Source organism: Rhipicephalus microplus, chromosome 1 (assembly GCF_043290135.1).
Source record: "Rhipicephalus microplus isolate Deutch F79 chromosome 1, USDA_Rmic, whole genome shotgun sequence".
Taxonomy (NCBI): Eukaryota; Metazoa; Arthropoda; class Arachnida; order Ixodida; family Ixodidae; genus Rhipicephalus; species Rhipicephalus microplus.
The window spans coordinates 209,820,734-209,845,843 of record NC_134700.1 but is presented as its reverse complement, the minus strand read 5'-3'; positions in this window follow the sequence as shown (position 1 = coordinate 209,845,843).

The following is a 25,110-nucleotide window of genomic DNA, read 5'->3' as shown; positions in this document are numbered from 1 at the left end:
TCTCAAGGTCAGTGTTCGACTTGTCCTCGCGAACGAAGGAAAGGCTAGAATCGTTGCTCGAAAAATACAAAATGCTGTTTAAGGATGAGCTAGGCGCTATCACAGACGAAAGGGCCGAGCTGTTCTTCAAAGCCGATCACCGGCCGAGGTTCCTGAAGGCACGCAATGTGCCATTCGCACTGCAGTCAGCAGTAGAAGCAGAGATAGAAAAATTGGTGCAGCTGGGAATACTCACACCCGTGAATACATCAGAATATGCCACGCCCGCCGTGCCAGTGATAAAAAAAGATGGAAGCATACGTCTCTGTGGGGATTATAAGACAACGATAAACCCCTCTCTGGACATCACACACTACCCGCTACCTAAAATTGATGACCTATTAGCTGCGTTGGCCGGGGGAATGCACTTTAGTAAGATCGACCTTAACAGGGCATACCAACAAGTACTCATGTCGGAAGAGTCGAAGAAGTACTTGACTTTGAACACGCGGAAAGGGCTGTTTGCAGTCAACAGGCTACCTTTCGGAATAGCGTCAGCACCAGGTATTTTTCAGAAAATAATGGACACAATGCTGAAGGGCCTAAACGGAGTTTGTTGTTATCTCGATGACATCTTAGTCACAGGAAGAAACGCTGAAGAACACCTGGTAAACCTAGACGCACTCTTGAAACGGTTGCTGGAGCGAGGCGTCAAAATAAAGAAAGAAAAATGCGCGTTCTTTCAAAATGAGCTCTGTTACCTGGGGCACAAAATTACTGCAGCAGGAATATCTGCGTCACCAGAGAAAATTGAAGCAGTCATAAACGCTGCCGCACCGACAAACAAGCAGCAACTGCAGTCTTTCCTGGGTGTCGTTAATTATTATGGAAAGTTTGTGCCTAATCTTTCAACAATGGCTGTGCCTTTTTACCAGCTTTTACGGAAAGACGCTCCTTGGTGTTGGGACGACTGCTGCCGAGACGCGTTCAACGAAGTTAAAAGAATGCTGTCATCGCCGCAGGTGCTGGCCCACTACGACCCGGATAGGCCATTAAAGCTGGCCTGTGACGCATCGCAGTATGGGGTAGGTGCAGTGCTCTCCCATGTTTTTGAGGACGGGAAGTCTAGGCCAGTTGCTTTTGCTTCGCGCACGCTTTCCGAGGCAGAGAAGAAATATAGCCAGCTTGAAAAAGAGGCGCTGGCCATAATCTTTGGCATAAAAAAGTTTCACTGCTATATTTATGGCCGCGCATTCACTTTAATCACTGATCATAAACCCTTACAGCAAATTTTGGGGCCAACAACAGGTATTCCGCCTATCGCGGCTGCGCGCCTACAGCGGTGGGCTGTGACGTTGTCGGCATACAGATACGACCTTCTTTTTAGAAAATCAGCCGATAACGCAGAAGCCGATTTTTGCTCCCGTTTGCCGCTACCATGTGTGAAAGACGAAACGCAGGAGTCGGAAGAGACTTTCTATTCATTGCGGCTGGCCTCCCTACCAGTGTCGAGCAAAGGAATTGCCCATGCCACAGAGCAGGATAACGATCTGGCGAAAGTAAAAGAGTGCATAAGCACAGGCTGGCCAATATTTGTCAATGACCATAGACTGAAACAATACTTCGCCAGACGCAATCAACTGACATTGCATGGAGGATGCATTTTGCTGGGAACGCGGGTAGTCATTCCCGCAAAGCTGCAGAGAGCAGTTCTGGCCGAATTACACGAGGGTCACCCAGGTATAGTTCGCAGCAAGGCGCTTGCGCGTAGTTACGTCTGGTGGCCGTCCATCGAGGGGGACCTTGAGCGTATGGTGCAGTCATGTACAGATTGCCAAGAACAGCGCAGTGCCCCTTGCAAAGCTCCGTTGCACCCTTGGGCCTGGCCCTCAGCGCCGTGGCAGCGCATACATATAGATTTTGCAGGACCATTTCAACAGTCAATGTTTCTTATAGTGGTCGATGCTCACTCGAAGTGGCCCGAAGTTTTTATGATGCGTTCAACTACTGCAGATGCAACAATTGAGTGCTTACGAGATGTTTTCGCTCGTTTTGGGTTCCCTGAGACAATCGTGTCGGATAACGGCCCACAGTTCACGTCAGAGGAGTTCAAGCAGTTTGTAAGGGAGATGGGTTGCCGACACGTGCAAACAGCCCCCTACAATCCCAGCACCAATGGACTTGCGGAGCGTTTCGTACAGACCCTGAAGAACGCGCTAAAAAAGGATGACGTGCATCAACCTATGAAGGTAAAGCTCAACAAGTTTCTGCTCGCTTATCGCAACACGCCCCACGCTACGACACACGAGGCACCAGCCAACTTGTTGTTGGGGCGACGTTTGCGCACCCGCCTCGATGTACTCAAACCCGCCGTGGGGGAAAGGGTGGCTTACAATCAGTTCAGACAGACGGTGAACCGACAGTGTCGTGTGCGTGACGTGAGTGTTGGTGATCATGTACTTGCACGAAATTACAGGGGACAGCCCAAATGGGTACCAGCTGTGGTGATGGCTCAAAGTGGACCAGTGTCTTTCAGGGTACGAGCGTCGACATCTTCAGGATGCTTCGAGTGGCGGCGCCACAAGAACCAGCTACTTCAAGGCACGGCAGGGCTTGCCGAAGACGTCGCGCAAGACGACGGTTTCTCCGTGTGGCCACAGAGTGACACCGAACCGGAGCCAGCACCTTCATTGCCTGCAGCTAGGGTTTCGCCTTCACCACCGACGTTGCTGACAGACACTTCTCGAGGCGACCTGGATCGGCGCTACCCGCTACGAAATCGCCGACCGCCTGATTGGTTCTGAGAGGGAACGTGAACTATTAGCTTCCGAATAAAAGCAGAGGAAGTGTGGTGTTCGCGATAGCACACCTGATAACCGAACTGTCGTTAGTGCGCATGCGCCCACTAGTGCTTAAATGGTAACGCTCAAAGCACTGTCCTCCATTCCCGTGATGTAACCCCAGTCGTACGCTTCGGCAATAAACGCTGTTGTTTGCCCGTTGGACCCTTGGCCTTGTCAGTCCCTGGACGAGATTCAACATATAGCACTAATGAAAGGGTGGCAGGTATTATAATTAATTTTAATAAGAGATACAAGATGAAGGTGCATAGTGCAGGCCTACGCGCCTACATCCAGCCATGATGACGTATTAGTTGAAAGCTTCTATGAAGACGTGGAATCGGTCATGAGTAAGGTAAAATCACAGTATACTATACTGATGAGAGACTTCAATGCAAAGGTAGGAAAGAAGCAGGATGGAGACCATACAGTAGGGTATTATAGAATCTGCACTAGAAATACCAGAAGGGAGTCATTAGTAGAATTCTCAGAACGCAATAATTTAGGAATCTTGAATATCTTATACCGAAAACGAGTGAACCGTGTGTGGACGTGGGGCAGCCCTAAAGGTGAAAGTAGGAGCGAGATAGACTTTAATCTGAGTGCTCCCCAGGCATCGTGCAGCATGTTGAAGTGCTTCGCAAGTTACGAAGCAGTGACCATAAAACGGTAAGGTCATTAATTCGCCTAGACTTGAAGAAATAACGACAGGAACTGATACTCAAAAAGCCAATCAATGAGTTCGCACTGAGGGAAAGTAGAGGAATTCAAAGTTTCGCTTCAGAACAGATACTCGGCTCTTATCGAAGAAACGAGCGTTGACGTAATGAATGATAATCTGATGAGTATCATTACGGAGTCTGCAGTGGAAGGTGGGGGTAAGGCCGTGAGACAGGACACTAGCAAGCTGTCCCAGAAGACGAGGAAATGCCATTATTAAACGTAGCAAAATTGAAAGCGTCAAACACAGCAGACAAAATATAACTGGCAGAGCTTTCGAAGTTGATTGATAGGTGTAAGGTACCGATGTAAGAAATTATAACATGGAGAAAATTCAAGTTACTTGTAATAACGAAGGAAGCGTCAGAGTGGTGAAGAGGAAGCGTAGAATTAGCAAAAATTAGATGTATTCACTAAGGGACAAGAAATTCCAGGTAACTACCAATATGGATAGGATAGTTAGTCAAGCGGAGAAATTTTACAGATAGCCGGGACAACCATGACCATAATGTGAGAACCAGCAGTAACCCAGATGACATCCAACCAGTAACGACAGAAATCAGGAAAGCCTTGGATGGACTGCAAAGATGCAAAGCTGCTGGTGAGGATCAGGTAACAAGGATCTGTTGAAAGACGGAGGAAAGATTGTGTGAGAAAAACTGGTCACCCTGTTTACGAGCTGTCTCCTGCCAGGTAGGGTACCATAATCTTAAAAAAATAATGATATCATGTTAATTCATAAGAAAGGTGATGACAAGGACTTGAACAATGACAGGCCCGTCAGATCGCTCTCCATCATATACGAGCTATTTTCAAAGGTAATTGCTAACAGAATTAGGACAGCATTGGAATTCAATCAGGATCGAGCAGTATTTCGTACAAGCTACTCAACATATTCGTACAATCAATCAGGTGATAGAGAAATGCTGACAATACACCCACCCGCTATACATATAGCCCTCATAGAAGTGAGTGAGTGAGAATTTATTATAAGGCAGAGAGGTCGGCTTGAGCTAGTTCGCTCTATAGCCTCATAGATTACGAGAAGACATTTGACTCAGTATAGAGATATCAGCAGTCATACAGACACTGCGGAATCGGGGCATCGACGAAGCATATATAAACATCCTGGAATAAATCTACTGCGGATCGACTGCCATCATATGGTGCTCCATAAAGAAAGCGACAAAATACCAATAAAGAAGGGTGTAAGACAAGAGGATACGATCTCCCCACTGCTATTTACCGCGTGCTTATAGCAGGTTTTCAGAGGCCTAGAATGAGAAGAGTTCGGGATACGAGCTAATGGAGAATATCTTGGTAAGCTGCGCTTCACCGATGACATTTTATTGCTGAGTAACTCAGGGGACGAATTGTAATACATGATTACTGAATTAGACAGAAAGATCAAAAAGGTAGGTGTTAAAATTAATCTGCAGAAAATGAAAGTAATGTACAAGAACCCCGGAAGAGAAGAGCACTTCGAGATAGGTAAGTTGTAAATTACTACGTCTATTTAGGACAAGTAACCGTGGAGCCGCACGAGATTGAAGTAACAAGAAGAATAACAATGGGGTGAAGCACAATCGGCAAGCATTTTCAAATAATGAGTGGTGGATTGCCTGTACCCCTCAAGAGGAACGTATATAAATGCCGCATGTTACCGGTACTTACTTAGGAGCAGAAACCTGGAGGTTTAAAAAGAGGGTTCAACTGAAGTTGAGGAAAACGCAGCGAGCAGTGGAAAAAAAAAATGATAGGTTTAACCCTAAGAGACAAGAGGAGAGCAGAGTGTATCATTGAACAAACGGGTATTAGTCAAATCATAGTCGAAATCAAGAAGAAGAAATGGTCATGGACAGGACACGTAGCGCGAAGGCAATACAACTGCCGGTCGGGAAGGATCAGAGACTGGATTACAACAGAAGGTAAGCGGGTGCAGGGGAGACAGAAAGCTAGGTGGGCAGATGGGATTAGGAAGTTTGCGGGTATAAAGTGGCAGCGGCACAGCAAGCACAGGACCGAGTTGGCTTGCTGAAATTGAGAGAGGCATTCGTCCTGCAGTGGGCGTAGTCGTGATGTTGATGATGACTGTACATGACTATATATGTTTTCGCATCTCCCCTTCCTCCTCAGCCTCGCTCCTTTTTCCTCCCCTTCCTGTGATACACTACTAACCTCGAGGGCCTCCATATGAGAAACCGGCGTTGCTACGGCAACGTTGTCTTAAACATCACGTGAGTCGCTTCAGCCACCGAAAGACACGTCAAAGCTGCTCACTGCATGACATCCCCGATGCTTAAGTTCTCGTTTTTCTATCTTTTTTTTGCCTCGGTATGGTTTTTTGCTCAGTGCCACACTGCATGCCTAACGTATTCGACCGAGCTTGGTGTGAGTTTCCATGCATACCCAAAAACCAAGAAGCAGCGAGAAGCATGGTTGATAAAGCTGTGAATGGGGAAGTAACCCAGTACATCCATTATGGCGTGTGTAGCAAGTACTTTTGCAAAGATTTCATGTGCTACGTTGGAGGTAAGACGATCGCTGAGGACGATGGAAGACTTTTCAGGAGTGCACACACAGTAATTTACGACGCTTATTCAGCGAGACTTCAAGGCTTATTCCGGCTGTTTGCGGCACAAGGCCGGCGAGAGGGATTTTGTTCTGATGCTCTTCTTTTGCGTTGCATGTTCGAACGTGGTCGGCCTCATACACTGCCTCGCCTTCTGTACGCAGCTGTGGTGTGCCGAGTTGCTGTTTCACGAATTTGGAGATGCCAGAGACCGGCTGAATCGCTGAAATTGTTGTACGGTAATTGTAATTAATAGTCGAGCAAGCGATGCACGCAGATTTCAATGTGCTTGCGTGATGTCACATTAGTTAGTGCACTCCGGGTAGAGAAGCACATGTGGCGGAAGCGTCAATTAAAGAGAGAAAAATATACGTGGCTAAAGCTCTACTTATTAAATTATAGATTAGTTATATATCATCTCTACCGCTATTTTTTTGTAATTTCTCTCTCTCTCTCTTTATTCGCAACTTTTATTTTTATTGTCTTTTATTCCCCTCACCCCTTTCCCCAGCCCAGGGTAGCCAGCCAGTCCAAGAACTGGCTAACCTACCTGTCCTTCCGCTTAAACTTTCCTCCTCCTCCTCCTCCTCCTCCTCCTCCTCCTCCTCTACCAACATTAGGTCTGCTGAGTGGAGAGCCTCACAAACAACGGCTGTAGTGAACAGCACTGTTATTGCGACAGAAGAGTTTGTGTCCACCTTTATGAAAGGTCACGTGATCTTGCAATGGCGTCGTTCGAACTCATCCATTTGATTGCGGGCTGAAAACTACGGCCAGGTTTTGCCGTGAATCGCACGCGTGAGTCCACGCAGATCTGACCGTTACCTCTCGGTCACGCATCTTCCGCACAAAAGCAAGAGACATCGGATGTGCACAGTCACGCTTGCCTCAGTAAACACGAACGCACGCTAGTTGAGAGAATGCTTCGAGTTACGAATTACTAAGTGGATGTCATAACAATCTCACCTTTTACCAGGCTGTCTCTTTCCGTTCGGCTTGCACGGCGCCGCGCACTCCGTTGGAGGATGCAATACGCGACGATGACAGTGCACGTTGGCTCCCTGAGAACCTTTGTTGGCAAACACTCAAGGTTGTTTCGCAACTAGTACAAAACCCATTCAACGCTTGGAAAGCGAGAAAAGCCGTGGCAGAACAGCCTCAATAACTGGACATGTCAAACACTTTGCGCATTTTACACGTCAGACGGCGCCACTGTACGTCCTCACCGCCTACGATGTGCTTTACTCTTTATCCTCCTCTTTTCCTTCCTCGTCACTCTCACATTCCTTGGCCAGTAGTTACTTTTCTCTCTCTTTTATTTTTTTCCTCCTCTTATGGAAAAAGAACCAGAAAGTTTCCAATAGAAGTGGCAAAATATTTTACCCATCGTAAAAGCACGATAAAATGCTTCACCTGGTGCTCCCGCCATCACGCCAACCCATCGTCCTTCAAACTACAATACCCACAAGAAGGCCTTTAGCCCATGCAATGCACACGTCACTGACCACCTTTCATCCCTTTTTGTGAAGACAGCACAAGATTCGAATGTCCTTCCTCCTCGCGTCGTGCACCAGTCGCAGTATCATCAATTTCAAAGCAGCGATCCGGCATTCTGCACGTTGTAACCTCTCATGTAAAAGTCCTTCATTGGGGTTTCTGACGTATTTTAAATAAGCTAACTTAATTAGTTGCTATACTAGCACGTTATAATTGAATCGAGAGTAATTGCGCAGCATCGGGATGGTCGCAAACGAACGAAAGCTGAGTAATTTTAAAGCGCAGTTCTTTGCAACCATTCCTGCACTGAGCGTCGTCGTCGGCGGCGGCGTAACCAATAGAGCGAACGAGGACGAAAGAGCGAGAACGCGGAATCCGTTATTACCACGAGCCACCGGTCTCTAACCTCGCTTTTTTGCTTCGTCACGCGCGCTGATCTCTCGCCCGTAGCTGGCGCGCATGCACGGCGACAGCACGTTCATTGAGACTGGCTTCGGTGTCTGCGTATCGCTTGGTTCATGCCGCCTTGGTTGGGCTAACTGCTGCCCTGCTCATTTTTAGCAGACTGGTGGTGAGTAGTGGGACTTATCGAATATTCGTGGCACATACCCGTTTTCACGACGCACCGTGACTGCACGACGTGCCTTGACGACTGGTGACGCCGACAACAAGCCTATCTCCTATATAGATGCTACGCGCAACAGGACGTGCAGCAACAACCGCAACCGCCATGCCGCGGCGGAAAAGACGGGGCGTCTCTAGATAAGACTATAGTTACAACTACAACTTCGTTTTGTGACAAAAGAGAATGGTATTGAATGGCGAAAAAATATGACCGATTACAAGTAATCGAAATCAATTCCTTGTGGTTCGTTACTATGAATGCGCTCTTCTGAATATATATATATATATATATATATATGTATATATATATATATATATATATATATATATATATATATATATATATATATATATATATATATATATATATATATATATATATATATATATATATATATATATATATATATATATATGTAAAGCTCTGAATCGCGTGACGTTCATCAAATGTCCCACAAAGGCCTCGTTATAATACAACGGTCGAGCCACAAAAGAAAGTCCAGGAGACAAATTCCTCCTCCACACATTGATGCACGTTGCTCGTGCGAGTGAGTGGGTTGAAGAAAAGTTATAGCAACAAAAAAAAAGAAAAAAAAGAAAGAAACAGCTCAGATTGACACAGACACGACAACGTTAAATTCAAAAAAAAGAACAAGAAGCTGGGGAGGTGCGACGGTGAGGAGCGAAAGGGAAAGAAGAAGCGTGCAGCAGCAGGCAACACAAAACCATGCTTTCGCACGCGAGCCGGAATGGAGAAGAGGAGGGGAGATAAAATAAAGAAACGTTGCACACACAGCAGTGTGTCGCGGAAGCTCGTATTCCAGCGGCGCTTTGTGCGATACTGAATGGCTGATTTGCATGTCTATCAAAACCGGGCTTTGTCCTCCCATTTCCTTTTATCTTTCGTTGCACTCCGCCTTTGTGCGCTGAAAAACAATAATGACGCGTCTGTCGCTCCCCATATACGCATTCGGGCAGCGGCGATCCGCTCATCAAAGCCTCCCTTAAGCTCGCGCTCCGTGCGTCCATTCGCGCGATTCTAAAAACAAGGCGCGCGAAAAAAAAAAACTACTAAAAAATGATACGCGACATCGTTTTTTTTTTTTTGTGGTATCTCTCAGAGAGTGCGGATTTGTATATAAATCCCCGTAGAGGCTACAGCGCCGAGCGGGGAAATAATGAAGATTTAGCGGGAGAAAAAAAAATACGGCCTTGCTTTAAAAGCGAGATGAATTGGCGTGAGGCAGAAATGAAGTGAGTCGTTTGTTTTACTTGGAGAAGGGTAAGCCACTCGAATTCAGAACGATTCAAAACGAGACGCTAACAAAGGGCCAGAGCTGTTAGACCTAGTTCGACTATACGAAACCATGGCCTGTATTCAGAAACAAAACAGTGGTGATACGACAATATAGATGTACAACGAAGCGAAAACGACGGAACAGCCTCGTAGACTAACTTGCCAGCCGTGTCACAGCGTGATGTTCTACCAGGTAAAACAAAAACAGGAACCGTCATCAACTCGTAATTCTCATCGTTTTACACAGGCCAATCGTTAGTTTGCTGTTAGCTAACGTATCTTGTTTTACATTATTACTTTTTATTATTTTTTTCGTAAACCGTTTGGTGGAAACAGTTCGTCGGGACTTACTAACACGATAAACGCACCGAAGTTGCATTGTTTTCAGATTCATGAACTTTTCACTCCTCGTTCTGTTCTTGTTCCAATAGGAAAGTATAACAGTTCGTTCGCGATTGCTAAATAGACTGCCTACGCCTATAGATCCATCGTGAATCTAACAACTTTTCTGACACAATGTGCACAGTTCTACTCTTTGAGAGGACCCCTATTCATATAGCTACAAAGAACTTTTTCAATGATTACTTTTTCTCGTCCACGTTTTGTCTTCTAGGGCTGGATTAAGCCACGAAGTAGTAGACTTTTTTTATTTACCGGTTTGTTTTTCTAACAAGTGCCGTACGGTCCGGAGCAAAATATAACTCGCTATACCGCGTGAAAAAACACTCCTCCAAACTTTCTGTCCACCAACACGGCTTCATCGCTCACTGGTGCGCTTTTTTCTATTTTGCATGAGCTTTGTATTATATAGCGGGCAAGTGGTTCACGGGTGGCGAAGCGCACTTATTCTCAGAATGAGATAAGCCTCTCAGGCAAACTTTTTTTCTATCTACACATGAAAGGTCAAAACAAGGTTTGACTGTAGTGTAGACTCAGTGTTTGGCGGCATTAATGAAACTGCGTGGGCTGCTTCGTTGTAAAGATGGACCGGAATTTGAAACATGGCGCTCCACTTTATTCCATAAAGAGCTTCTCGGTAATACAGATCTATTTAGGCAAATAAGTAAAACTGAGAGGGGTAAATACAATACACTCAAACGACAAAAAGATACGAGAGTTATATAGGTTTACCTCAAATAGATACTGAAGTGAAACAAAGAATTGATTTATACTGATAAATTGTAGTCTGAGAGCTCCACTATCGTTAACGCCGTCCCCACAGTAGAGGAACAAATTGGGATCAAAGCTTCAATTTTACAATTCACGCCAAAATATGTGGGCGTGAGTCACTAATGTGAAGGCTTATTTTTCATATTTTCACAACATTGGCTAAAGCAAACTATCTGAAATTTTCTATGTTAAGTCAACGGACCCCTCATAGGACTATGTCATATCATTTATACAGATCAAAAACTACGTTATAATTAGTAGACGCCGTCAAGGTTTGTTGCGTCACGGCGTTCGGTGCGGGCACTTCAAGGTGGTGTTGCCACCCGCAATTTTTTTTTTTTGCGCGTTTTCTCTCTTATGAAGCGTCTTCTCACGGAATGCGTGGTGGTCGTGTGATACGTTATCTAGTGATAAGATACCCCAGTGTAGGGTATCCAACTGGAAATGAAAATGTGGAAAGGCAATTTACTAACATGAGAAAGATCGTTACTTTCTTACTTGTGCTCTTTTAGTAGTGGGTCTAAATTAACAAGCTGCACCGGAGCGAAATCATCACAACCCTTCAAAAATCATATGGCCCCAAATAATGATGCAACAAATAAGTAAATAAGACATTACACAGATGGGCAATATATTACATATTTATTGTGTTTAGAATAAACAGTGATATCGCGTTTCTTCGTTCGAATAAAGGCTAGCGATACACAGTTGCGTTTAAACGCAGTCAATTGGCACTACGCAAGTCTGTGACATAAGGCCCGGTATATTTCTTGAAATTCTACATTTGCAGAACCAATTAAGAAAGAAAGGACACATAAAGGGAGAACGGAGGAAGGTTAACCAGAAAAATTTCCGGTTGGCTACCCCACTGGGAGATCAGGAGAGGGGAATATAAAAGTAACAAATAACGCATAACATAGCCTATTCGAAATTTGAGCACTCTTACCAAGTGGCAGTACGTATTGTCAACCGGTTAACTGCATTTGACGCAATGTAAACAACCACCCACGTTTATTTCAGTACGTTTTGTTAGCGGTTATCGGTATAGCAGCGAAGTTTTTAATAGGTCGTGAGAAAACGATGTTTAGAAAAACCACCATCTCTGTCGTCTGATTACGCTGAATATGTTCATGCAGTGAAGCATGAAGTATGTCAAAATGAAGACCATCAGAAAGACTATTGATTGATATGTGTGGTTTAAAGTCCCAAAACTACCATATGATTATGAGAGACGCCGTAGTGGAGGGCTCCAGAAATTTCGACCATCTGGGGTTGTTTAACGAGCAACCAAATTTGAGCACACGGGCCTACAGCAGTTCGCCTCCATCGGAAATGCAGCCGCCGCAGCCGGAATTCGATCCCGCGACCTGCGGGTCAACAGCCGAGTACGTTAGCCACTAGACCACCGCGGCGGGGCATCAGAAAGACTACTACGCCAAGAATAACCATTCAGGTGGTTCGTTGTCTTGCTCATTTTATAACTAATGAAGACGACCGCAACATATACAGAAAGCGAATGGCATTACACCGACAGCAATTCCGGCGCGCTATAAAATGTGAATGGGTCATCTTGAGTTGAGGCGGGGTATACTTGACCGAGCGTGCGGACATTCACTGACGCTTAGGGCATTTGTAATAAATACCATTCGCATTATGCGAGTACGTGTATGAACCGATTCCTCGAATCAAAACTTGGAGGACTGCTGAACTTCGCCATTACGCGCAAAGTGCACATCGCCTTCTGAGCTGCTAGCTTGCTTCGGTTTTCGGTGCATGCCTGAACCATGCCATAAGACCGTGCCATAAGAAAACGAACGACTGTGCGCATAACATCAGTCGTTTCAAACTATTCTAGAATGCCTATTGCGCGTAAAGTTCTTAAGTGCCCACTACGCCATAATTATTTCGTTGACTAATCAGCGAAGGGCCCACTATGTGTCCGTAAGGCAACACGCAAACTTACGCTAAACGAAAAAGACGCGAAGCTGCTCACTTCTTTGATGCTGCTGCTGATAATGATGATTAACTATGCCTGCAGAGTGCTGAGAAGTAGGTGGGCCTTTCAAAACACCTAGTCAATCCGCAATTCATGTGCTTCAACACCTGGCGCGATTCTACGCCTGTGCCACGCAATAATACATGCGTAAAGGCGGCCCATAAAAGAGAGAGAGAGAGAGAAAACATTTATTGAAAGAAGCTTGTGAGTGAAGGTGGGAGGGTCCCTTATTCCAGGAACCCTCTGGCTTGGACAGCCCGCCGAGCTCGAGCGACGAGTTGACGCTGCGCGACCAGGTCCGGCTGGGAGATCGCAGCCTCCCACGCTTCACTGAGGAGGTCCGCATCTGTTGCTGCTGCTCGTAGTCTTGGTACGCTTACTTTGCACTGCAGTAAAAGGTGCGTCATAGTGTCTGCCACATTGCAGTGATGGCAGATGTAGCTGTGCAACGTTGGCCTCATATGGTGCAATAGTACGCCGTGGGTGAACGTGTCGTTTTGAAGACGCCTATAGTCAGTCCCTTCGTCTCTTGTGAGTTTTGGATGTGGCGGAGGGTATAACCTGCGTTCGAGCCGATAATGTTGCAGTAATGCATGGTACGGTAGTGGTATGGCTTCTCTTGCGTCTGATTCTGTTGTTGAGTGGGAGGTGCCTCGTATCTCGTATGGGAATGCCCGGTTGAAGCATTGGCGGGCTGCGGTGTGTGCCGCTTCATTGCCCTCGAGACCTTCATGACCCGGAATCCACACGATGCATGTGTAGGGAGGAGGATTGTCCATGCGCTTTAGCAGCCTAATCGCCACCGTGGAGGCCCTGCCTTTCAGGTAGTTCCGTGCCGCTGTTTGTGAGTCGGTAAAGACCACGATGGGATCCTCACTCCTCTGGGTGGTGAGTGCTATAGCAGCCTCTTCAGCTGTTTCCGCACGTTTGGCGAGAATAGTCACCGATGCCAGTACCGCGCCCTTGTAATTTGCGACGGTAATCGCGAAGGCATTACGTCCCGGATATTTGGCTGCGTCCACGTATCGCGCCTGCAGGTCATTGCCGTGCTTTTTCCGGATCATGTTAACCCTGGCAAGCCGCCTTTCTCGGTGATGTTGAGGATGCATGTTTCGAGGGATCTGCTGAATTTGAAGACTTTCTCGCAGCTGTGACGGTATTTTGCCTTTGCGTTCTTCGTTGGGTTCTATGGTCTGGTATCCTGTGCGTCGAAGGACGGCTTGCCCTGTGAGTGACAGCTTGAGTCTATCGACCTGGTTGATGAGGTGTGCTTCGGTGAGTTCTTCCCACGTATTATGAACTCCCATGCGAAGTAGTCGGTCAGTGGAGGCGGCTGGCGGCAGTCCTAGGGCAAGCTTTGTAGCCTTTCGTATCAGCAGATTAAGTTTTTGTTTCTCCGCTGTTTTCAGGTTGAGGTAGGGAGTTCCGTACGTTTTGCGGCTGTAAAGGAGAGCTTGTACCATTTTTAGGGTGTCGTGCTCTTTGAAGCCACTGCGGCGGTTAGCCACCCTTCGGATTAGGTGGGTGAGCTGTGTCACAGTGTTCTGCAGCCGGGGTAGGGCAGCGGAGCCAGACCCATCTTTATGTAGTCCAAGGTCACGAAGCGTGTCAACTTGTGGTATTTGGACTCACTGTAGAAAGACTAGTGGGTCAGGAGTGTCCTAGCTTGATGGTCTACCCCGGGTGCGTGCCGCAAGTACTAACAGTTCCGACTTTTCCGGAGCACATTGGAGGCCGCAGGTCTTGAGATATCCTTCAGTGATGTTAACCGCCTCTTGAAGTCGGTCCTCCTGTTCACCCGTGCTTGAACCTCTTGACCACATAGTGATATCATCGGCGTATAACGCGTGATGTATCCCAGGGACAGCGTCCAAGAGACGTGGGAGCTTAAGGAGGGCCAAGTTGAAAAGCACTGGTGATATCACTGAGCCCTGCGGCATGCCTTTGTTAGGGAGTTGAAAAAGCTCGCTCCTGTTATTGGCAATCCCTACAGTGGCAGTGCGGTTGGTGAGGAAAGCCAGCATATAGGCGTGTGTCTTGGCACCACAGCCGACATCTTTCAGGCTACGCAGAATGGCTTCGTGGCTCACATTGTCAAATGCGCCCTTTACGCGTCCAAAGCTAGAACAGATGACTTACTGTGCTTTCTCAAGCGGAGAAGAATATCTTCCTTTATCTGCAAGAGGACGTCTTGTGTGCTGAGCATTTGAACATGGTGTTCGGGTAGTGACCATTGTCTTCGAGATGTGTGGTGAGCCGCTCGTTTACCATATATATAAAGATTTTTTAAGCACTTTAAAGAAACAGAAAGGCTCAGTGGTAGAACATCTGCTTGCTACGTTGACCGTGCTAACTTCGATTGTCACTCGAACCCAAAGATTTTTATTATTTATGTTATGGCATTTTTTTCATCTTTTTTTTCTGTCATAACCAACGACCAACGACGCCGTCACTAACGCCGACACCAACGCCGACGTCAGAATTTCTGCGAAACGAGTTTCATAACGCATTCGCGTCAAAAAGAGTGGAATAACTTCGAAGTGGTCAAAATAAGTGACGGAAGATAATTGATGTGCCAAGGCTGAGCTATTTTTTGCTTTGTTTATTTTCCTGAACCAACGTAGTAGAAGATGCGCGCGCAGGATAAACGCACCAATGTATAATAATACACACACAAGATCGTTGTAATAAATGTAATTACATTTTAGGCGTCAGAACCTCAACGTGCTTAGAGGCTCGCTGTAGCGGAGACACTTAGGATTAATTCCGACCACCTGAGATCTTTAACGTGCACCTAAATCTGAGTGCACGTGTGTCCTTGCATTTGGCCCCCATCAAATGCCGGCCACCGCGGTCGCAAACCAAGCCCGTGTCTTTGGGCTTAGCAGCGCGACACCTTATAAGATATCACGGTGGGTACAAAAATTCTACTATCTAATCTTTCGCCGTAGTGTTATCATTTAAGGCACGTGTGCCTAAGCGTGTTCTCGCGCATTTATTGCTATGTATATGGAAACGTGTCAGCTCATGACCCCGATCAGGTGAAGGCGCCGCTCTCGAAACATGCGCAGCTGCGGAGATTCGCACGTCGGAGCTACTGCGCCAAGATAGCTCGAAAGCCCACAGCTGGGTGACGTTACTGCCTATCAGCTTTTTATCTTACCCTGCATCAGTCAGCTTTTGTCCAGATGTGCAATACGCTATATTCTCCAAAGAGTTGGTATTTTGCGGCACACCAATCCATAGTTTGACGTGCAAGTCCACATACTTGTTGTGCACCTGCACGGGTCTGCAGTGAAGCCGCCTTCGTCATCTCCTAGCAACGGGCCTGAGGCCTGGCCGACTACCCGACCACCCGACCTCGACCGCTGGATCCGTGTACCTTACCACAGTTCACTATTAGACTTCATACACGAAGCTAATTTGCGGGTGTAATTTCGATACCACCAACTGTTATGTCTAAGGGTAGGCCTTTTCTATAAATAAAAAATAAAAGACGCCAGTAGAAATTCTCGTTACGCGATATTCTTTTTACACTGAATAAGTCAATTGAGGTGTAAATGTATGCGCGTGCATTCATATAGGAGTATACACGAAGCACACACACACATCCTACCTTCACCATGCTTCCGTTTACTCGTGCTTTGTTAGGATACTTTCTTCGGGACCTCCGACGCAAAAATTTTGGTCTGTCTGTCTGTCTGTCTGTCTGTTTGTCTGTCTGTCTGTCTGTCTGTCTGTCTGTCTGTCTGTCTGTCTGTCTGTCTGTCTGTCTGTCTGTCTGTCTGTCTGTCTGTTCACTCTTAACTGCACCAGGTATTCGAAACGGCCGACCCCATCCGCAGCGCCCACCAATGTTGCTCAAGGTTTGGTGTTCATACTTGTGCGATTGACAATCGAAAATCAATTATTGCGCATGTCTGAGGCACCATAACAACACATACTTATTCTGCATGTGCGTATTTTACTAGAAAAGGCATACATAGGTAATCTTAAGGACCGTAGCGCTTATCACGCAGCGCTGACCATGCAACGCTTGCACAAAAAGGCGAGTGGTTCCAATTTTTAGCTAAGACGAGACGCTGGTGGCACCTACCCGTCGCCTTGCGTTCTACACCTTATCATTTCTGAGACGGGCGCGCAGACCCGTCTCAGAGCCACGCGCTTTGTTTTCTAAGAAAACTGCCAGATGACGCTCATGTCCCACGTGTGACGTGACGATGCGCTTGTTTGTCTCCGCTGCACGCTCGAGGCACTCAAACACAGCGCCTGCATAATACCACTCGCCAATTTCCTTGCGCAGAACATCAAATAAATGTCTTGTTCGCTCTCTCCACACGCAAGACTATCGTTTTTCGACGACATTTGCTGAAACATGTAGATTCGGGACCATTTTAATGTTATAGGTTTGCACAGACCTATGAGTGAACTTCATTTGAATTATGCTAAAGACTCTAAAGTACACAAATGCTTTACACGCCTGAAATCAGCAAGGTGGCAAAAAAATCACAGCATATATCCACGGAGTGTATGATGATGAGTCGGCGAAGCTCCGGGGGTATAACCCGTGATTCCCACTCGCAGCCGTTCCAAAGTTTCGAGGAGATTGTCCCAGTGGACTTCTACGGCAGAAGGCCTGGAAAACGCGTACGGTTTGCCAGCTGGCGAATCATGGCAAAGAGTTTGTAGCGAGAGAACGACACGACCACGTTGTCCGCCATACCGTCTTCCTCTCTTGCTACATTGGTGACCCGGAGAACACGCCCTTCGCCGAGCGGCCCGCTGCCATGTTCCCGCAACTCTGCCCGCCAGTGCCGCCGTTCCAATCGACCTACCCCAAGGTATGGTTCATACAGCTCGATGCCGTTCTTGCGCTGAATGGCGTCACGGACCAGCCGCTGATGCATGCCATTCTTCATGACGTCCTTCCGGTAGAGTTGCGTCATCTCTCTGCCACTTCAACCTCCAGCCAGAAGCCTTACGATGACCTCTGCTCTGCGGTGCTTGCCAGCTCTGGCCTCACCTACCACCCGCTGCCGTTTACCCGCCACTTTCAGGTTTTCCCTGCGTCGCAGCGTGCTGGACCCTCCGGCCCGCAGCTCTCATCTGACCGCAACCTAACTTCCCCGACAACGTCTCCCTCCACCTTGGGTCCGGCCACTAGCGCAGTGGGTCTCGCACCCGGTCGCAGATCCGACGAGGTTCTTGAAGTCGTTCCTGCTGCCGACAACCTGTCCACCACGAAGTGCGTTTTTTCGAAGTCCTCGGCCGATGGTCCTTCTGGCATGCTTGCTACCTCCATGTTTTCCACGAAAGCGATGGCACGCGACACCGTGGCCCCACCAGACTCCATGACGACCACCTTGCCGCCCGCATCGGAGTCTGACACAGGTGACCTTTCGCCCGTTATTGACTTCCCGACCTCGAAGCTTTCGCCTTCAACAACGTCCGATAAACGAGACTTAACCTCTCGTCTGGCCACTAGCGACGCGTGTCCTGCGCCCGACTGCCCATCCACCAAGGTTCCCGACATTTGGGCTGAATGCAACCAGTCAGCCACGAGGTTTGTGTTTTCATCGTCCTCGGCCGACGACGCTGCAGGCATGCTTACCACTGGCTCGTCTCGGCCGACCTCCATGGCTCACAACACGGCTGACACGTCAGGTTCTACGACGGCAACTTCACCGAACGCCCTGGTGGCTACCACGACGATTGGCATTGTCACGCCCGCTATTCACCTCCCGGTTGCGGAACCTTCACCCTCCCCGATGTCCAAAGGCGACTGTCGACCAGCCTCAATGTTCTGCACGTCCTGCCAGCAACGATCACCATCCTCCTCGCAGTTTCCCGCAGCTGAAGTTAAAGCCACGAGCTATCAACCACGGCCAAGCTTCCAAGACGCTGCGACTATGACTGACGCGCTTGAGGACGACGTGCCCGGTCCGCTTCAGACAGGGCTCACCAGGCATACAACGCCTGCGGTAGAGCAACCTAAGGGGTGTTGGCTGGAAGCAGCCATCAATTATGCAGACCTGCATGCCAACCCTCGTGCGCGGACTACCGGAGGTCATTACACGAGCACACGTGTCCCGTCCAATACTCCGGGCGAGCCCACGCTAACTGGGTTCCACCACCACCATTCCCCGGAGCATTTGCCTCCGGACGGCAACAACCAGACGTGTGTCCACAAGGCCAGCTCGTGTGTCACAACCGCGACGACGCTCATACCTCATACGTGTCTACCACCCATTACCATACGTCGGCGACGACAACGTGCTGGGCGTCACACATTGCGGCAACTTTTGAGCCGCCCTGCTACGCAGCCACGAGTTGCTGTCACAGCCCTGAAGACGGCGCAAGCGCCTATTCGGCCTATCCGACGCAAGGTCCCACCACTAGTCCTGTACCCGACTACCCACCGTACACTTGGCGGCATTGTTAGGACACGTTCCTGCGTGCGTTGGCACGTCTATCTATACCGGCACGTCAGACGCCGCTCAACTTTGAGGTCTGTGTTGCGTCTACCCCAACGTCAAAACCCGCACTGCCGACTTTATGCCGACGTTAACAGCATGACCTCGCGACACACTGTCCACTCTCGGCCTGTCCGACCAGGTCATCCTGAGACCCGCTTGTCGGCAACCACAGCGACCCGGCACTTCCTTCTTCGTCCCTTGCGCTTCTCCTAGAGTCGCCCACCGGAGACACACTGCTCACCAATGGCCTATCAACGTTGACAACTTGGACTTGCCAAATGAACACTTTTTGGATTGTCGTTCATGTATATAGCATTTATCGCTCTCTTTCTTTTTTTCATATGCCTTCAAATCGCGCAAAGCGCTAGAGGGGGAGCCCTGTAGTGCCACCATCACCATCATCATTTTCTCAATCACTGCGCCGCGCCTATCGCGCAGCTAATGCTAGCTCGAGTTGCGCGAGGATGAGAACAATCTAGCGCACTTGGCGTATCGGACGTGGACAGCCACCGCGGCTCCGTTTGAGGCGTGGAATAAAGTGGCTAGAGAAGACACGACCACGTTGGCCGCCGTCCCGTCTTTCTCTCTCGCTACACGTTCTTACATTACGCTCTACCCCAATGTCGGTCCAATGAATTGGACCGACAACCCCGTGTTCAGCAGCGGAACACCGGGACAGAGTTCTTGCCGTAACCACACGGAAACCACTGAAGCTTCGTTGACCGATTTCATCGTTCAAGTGCCCATGTTGAACAACCCCAGTGATGTTCTAAAAGGCCGGACGCACCACAAACAGCACAACTTTAACGTCTTGCCCTGTGTACGCGGCTGAGCGTGTCATCTTATGCGAGTGCCAGATGCCTTTTAAATGCGAAGCATTTCTTAGCGAACTTCGGCGACTTTGAGCGTATCTATCTATCTATCTATCTATCTATCTATCTATCTATCTATCTATCTATCTATCTATCTATCTATCTATCTATCTATCTATCTATCTATCTATCTATCTATCTATCTATCTATCTATCTATCTATCTATCTATCTATATATCTATCTATCTATCTATCTATCTGTCTATCTATTTAGCCGCCAACGACTTTTAGCTCTCCTATAGCCGTCTCGATAATGGTATCGATACCAAAATTGGTATGACATAACATGACTGTATGTGGAGCATAACTGACTAGTCATAACATGAAAATCATGAAATCTATGGCATTATTATTATGAGTTACATATGACGGTCTTAGTGCTTTTTGCGGTGGTTTCGTTCACATGACATTTTTCAAAACTGGTATGGTATGACGTGACTGGATAGCGAACATAAGTGATAGATTCTAATGAGAAAATCAAGACATGCATGTCATGTTTTTCATGTTATGTCTAACCATGACTACACATCAAGCTTATGGTGCGCTCCCGGTCGTTTCGCTAGCGTCACATATACCGAATTCGGTATTACGGACCGTGAAAAGATAACGAAGGCACATGACTGGTGCGAACATGATAATAATGACGTGCGTGTCATGTAAGAACATGACTACATGCCACGCTCATGATACGCTGGCGGCCGTTTCGCTAGCTTCATATATACCAAATTTGGTGTTACGTGACGTCAATAGATGACAAATGTATATGACTGGTGCAAACATCATAATCACGGCATGTCATGATAACATGACTACACGTTACGCTGATAGCGTTCTCGCAGCCGTTTCACCAGCTCCACATATACCAAATTTCATATTACGTGACGTGAATGGACGACGAAGGTAAGCGACTCGTCCAAACATAATGTTGATATGCATGTCATGTGAAACATGATTACATGCTACGATCACTATGTGTTCGCGGTCGTTTCGCTAGCTCCACATATACGAAATTTGCTGTCGCGTGACGTAAATAGACGACGAAGGTTAATGACACATCTAAACATGATAACCTTCATATGCGTGTCTTTTGGAAACATGATTACGTGCTACGCTCATAGCGTGCTCGCGGCCGTTTCACTAGCTCCACATATACAAAATTTCGTATCACCTGACGTGAGCAGACGACGAAGGTAAATGACACATCAAAAACATAGTAATAATGGTATAGAAGTCATGTACGGCATAATTTACGTTCACCTCGTAAAGTTGTTTTTGTCATTTTAAAGTGACTTATCGACCTTCCTCATTCGTGCTTCGCATATCATCGATTCCCACAGTACGGGGGGATCTGCCAACTTTTTTTTTCTTTTTTCCGAGTACAGCGACTCTCAAGAGCGGTTGTTCAAAAGTATACAGCACCGCTGAGGGTCCTCCAAAGGAAAAATAAAAGAACTTATCGGTCGCTGGCCTTGCTTAAGATGCTCGTGTTTGACACCGCGTCTTAGAAACATTCTGCAGCTTCGAAGAAATCCCCTATCTCGGAAGCAATGGTACACATTGTTTGAGCGGGGCCGCTGTATTCCCTTAACGTTCTCAGCGTACTGATTGCGTTGCTCGACAGCTGACCCAAAGATCTCAAGATCAAATACCCCTCCCCAGAGGCGTAATCGGAAACTTTGTTCTGGGGGAGGGGAGCTTTAACCATACTTTATGTATGTTCGTGCGTGCCTTTGTACGTGTGCGCGTATATATACGCAAACAAAATAAAAAAATTCGGACGGGCGTGTTTAACACCCCCTCCCCTTGGCTACGCCCATGCCCGTCACGGAGAACGCATTTCAATACCAGAGGCTCTTGTGGTTCGACTTGAGTGCACGTTAACGAATTGACCACAGGTGGTCCAAATTTCTGGGGCCCTCCACTACGCCATCCCTCAGAATCATATGATTTTGGGACGTACCTTCACTATCACAATTATACTTTAATATTCGTTCTGAATACCTCAAAGGCCCCTGATCGAGAAGTATTGCACGAAGGGCGAGATTCTTGTGGACGATGCCGTCTAACAAAAATTTTGCATGTATCATGAGATGAAAAGGCCGCTCTTACAGGAAGCAAGCTATTTACTCACACACGCACCTTCTCCGCGAATGACGTGAAACGTTCCGATCGTCGGGCAGGAACGGGAGGATAGACTTAACATTTATGCCAGCTGCAAGTTGAACTGACAGTGACGTCGCCCGATAGACGTCCAGTCCTGTATAGGATCTGCTTTCTTTGACATAACGGCACGGTTGCTACAAGGTGCCATAATTGTTCTGCGCTATAACGAGAACAATCACAAAGTAAAGTTTATTTTAGAGGCTTGCTCCTTTAGCTGGGGGGTTGTCTCTCGTCATTGCGCTGATGTGTACGCTAGTGCTCATTGCTCCCGCTAGAGGCGCAGCCGCGCTCTTCGTTTCAAGAGCGCTCACTAGATGGCGCGCCACCGCTCAGGCGACCCTCGCACCTGAGCGCAGCTGGCGAGGCTCCATACTGGCTCCACGCAGTGGTCGAAGACTACGATGACTGCGCGTCGCTATGAGCAGCGAGCAAGGAAGAGACGCGCGTTCGAAATGCATGGTCGACCCCGCCCCAGTCATCGCGCGTTGCAGCTACTTGAGTGCTGACAATGGCGCGTCTGCCGACAACCCAATGCGCGTTCTACACAGACGAGGGAGTTGCGAGCTCAGGAAGCAGTGGCTTAAACGCAACGACGACAACAAGCTGCGTTCTCGGAGGAAATGCGTGAATTTCCCTTTCATTTACGACACGCAGAAGGATGAACGGAAGCTTCACCCCACTCATCATCGATTCCGTGAATATGCTGCGATTTTTTTAGAGAACGTCGTTCGGTTCATAAAGAGAGAGAGAGGGAGAAGAGACTTTATTATGTTGTAGAATTTTTGAGCATTTAGCTTCTCACAGTGCAGAGCTGCTTTCCTAAGGTTAGATTCTGTTATCTAGCCTTGACCATGAACCTAGAGCTCGAATGTGATTCGTGGTGAAGAATAGGGTCGGTTGGTCTCTTCAGGTTCGTGTAATTGTGTCATGAACTCTGATGTGCGTGGACGCCTATCACTTTCAATGCTTCTCGTAACTCCTTTTAATTTGGTTGCTTACCCGTTTCCTTTTTCCACTAAGGGTTTCTAATAAAGCACTGCACGTTTATCCTTCCAATTTTTCTTTTTTTTCCTTTTGTACTGCAACCTTGTAAAAGGAAACCATTTCAATCACAGACGCGATAGAGCGATAAAAAAGATATGTAGAAACATGACATGTCAAAAAAAGGCGTTACACAGAAGATCACTGCATGCTATACTTCCTCACACGCTATCTTTTATTGAAGCAATGGTACGAAGAAAACAGCAAGTATGAGAGAGGCGCAAAAGAGCAATAAGAGCATATACCGATGAAAAAATACGAATACACCCGGAAACGAAAGCTGCAAAGGGAAGCACCGATGTTCAAACTCTCCTAACATGACCAGAACCTTATTATATGCGGCCCTTTATATAGGCTGCCTATATACGCATTCACTGCCGTTCTCCGAGGCGCCTTTTTTGGCGGGTCCCCCTCTCTTTGTTTCCGGCTGCCTTTCATGGAAAGCGAGTTTCAATTTTGCACCGAACAATGAGCAAATCAGGCGCTGAATGAAAGCCGCTGAGCGCACGACAGAGCAAGATGAGAAGACACGAACTCTGGTGAAAAAGTATGCACATATAAAAACCAGCAACAAAGCCGATATGAGAAAAGCATATAGTGCCCATCAAGCCTTCTTTTATCGAGTTATTACGCTGCGAGATTGTACAGCTGTAATTTGAGAATAATGTCACCATTCGGTGTTCATGCGTGTACGCATAATATGCCGGCGTGCCTGCTCGGTGTGGCAGCTGCACACAGTCAAAACGTGCAAGGCTATCTGAGTGCTACCTGTGGCGTTCCCTTTACCGTAGCAGAACGCATCTTCAGATGCGCACAAACGTTAATTACGGCAGTGATTACAGCAACTAACACAATTCAATTTTTTACCAATAGAAATAAGCAGTCGAGTCAAATAAGCGAATAAGCGAGATCTTCCAGTGAATAATCTGTAGCCACTTTGAAATTTATAATAGGCGTCCACTGGTAATCACCGCGGGGAGACTAAATCTACCTAACTCAGCAGATGAAAGAGAAACTGACCCACCGAACAGTCACCAGTGCATCTATAATTCACTTCGAAAACGCTATCAATGATGACAGTTTACCTCGCCATTATGAACCTTCAAACGACATACTTCGTTTCGTAAGAACGCTTTCCCGTCACATGACCGCTTATCGGCGCTAGCTTATCTTCCTCCCCTAATGCGAAGGACACTGCGTCATTGAGGGCGTTTTCGAAGTGAATGGTAGATGCGCTGTTTAGTGCGTTGGTTTAGCTTACTAAATGAGGCAGATTTCATTGCCCCACAGTAATTACTGGCGGTCACCTTTAAGGGATTCTAAAGCGGCTATAAAATATTCGCAGCAAGGGCATGAATTCGCTCATTTGACCCGACGGCTCATTTTCACTGGTAAAATGTTTATTTTAATTTTCATAATTACTGTCGTGATTAATGCCTGTAGGCATCCGAGAATACCTTCTGTCGCAGTAAAGGTAACGCCATAGGTAGCACTGAGATACGCAACGGCACGAGTTCCCCTCCCCCTCCCGCCAGAACTGGATATGCGCGACCCCCTTCTCACGTACGAAGGCATCACATTGCACCACCGCCTCTCTCACCTTACTTTAGCACCACAACACCAGTACCTTTGCCAACGCTATAGTGCCTAGATTATATTCTAGGCACTACATCAGTACCAACACCACCCAACTTCAGGCCCACACCCTCCTCACTCCCGCACGTCTTGCCCTCTTCCACACCGGAACGTACTCGCCGGCGTGCCGCGTGCAGCTCCATCACCAACTATGAACACATATTTTACTCCTGTCCGGCACACTTGCCCCCTGCCTTTTGGCACCTCAGAAGTCCGAGGCAGCGGGA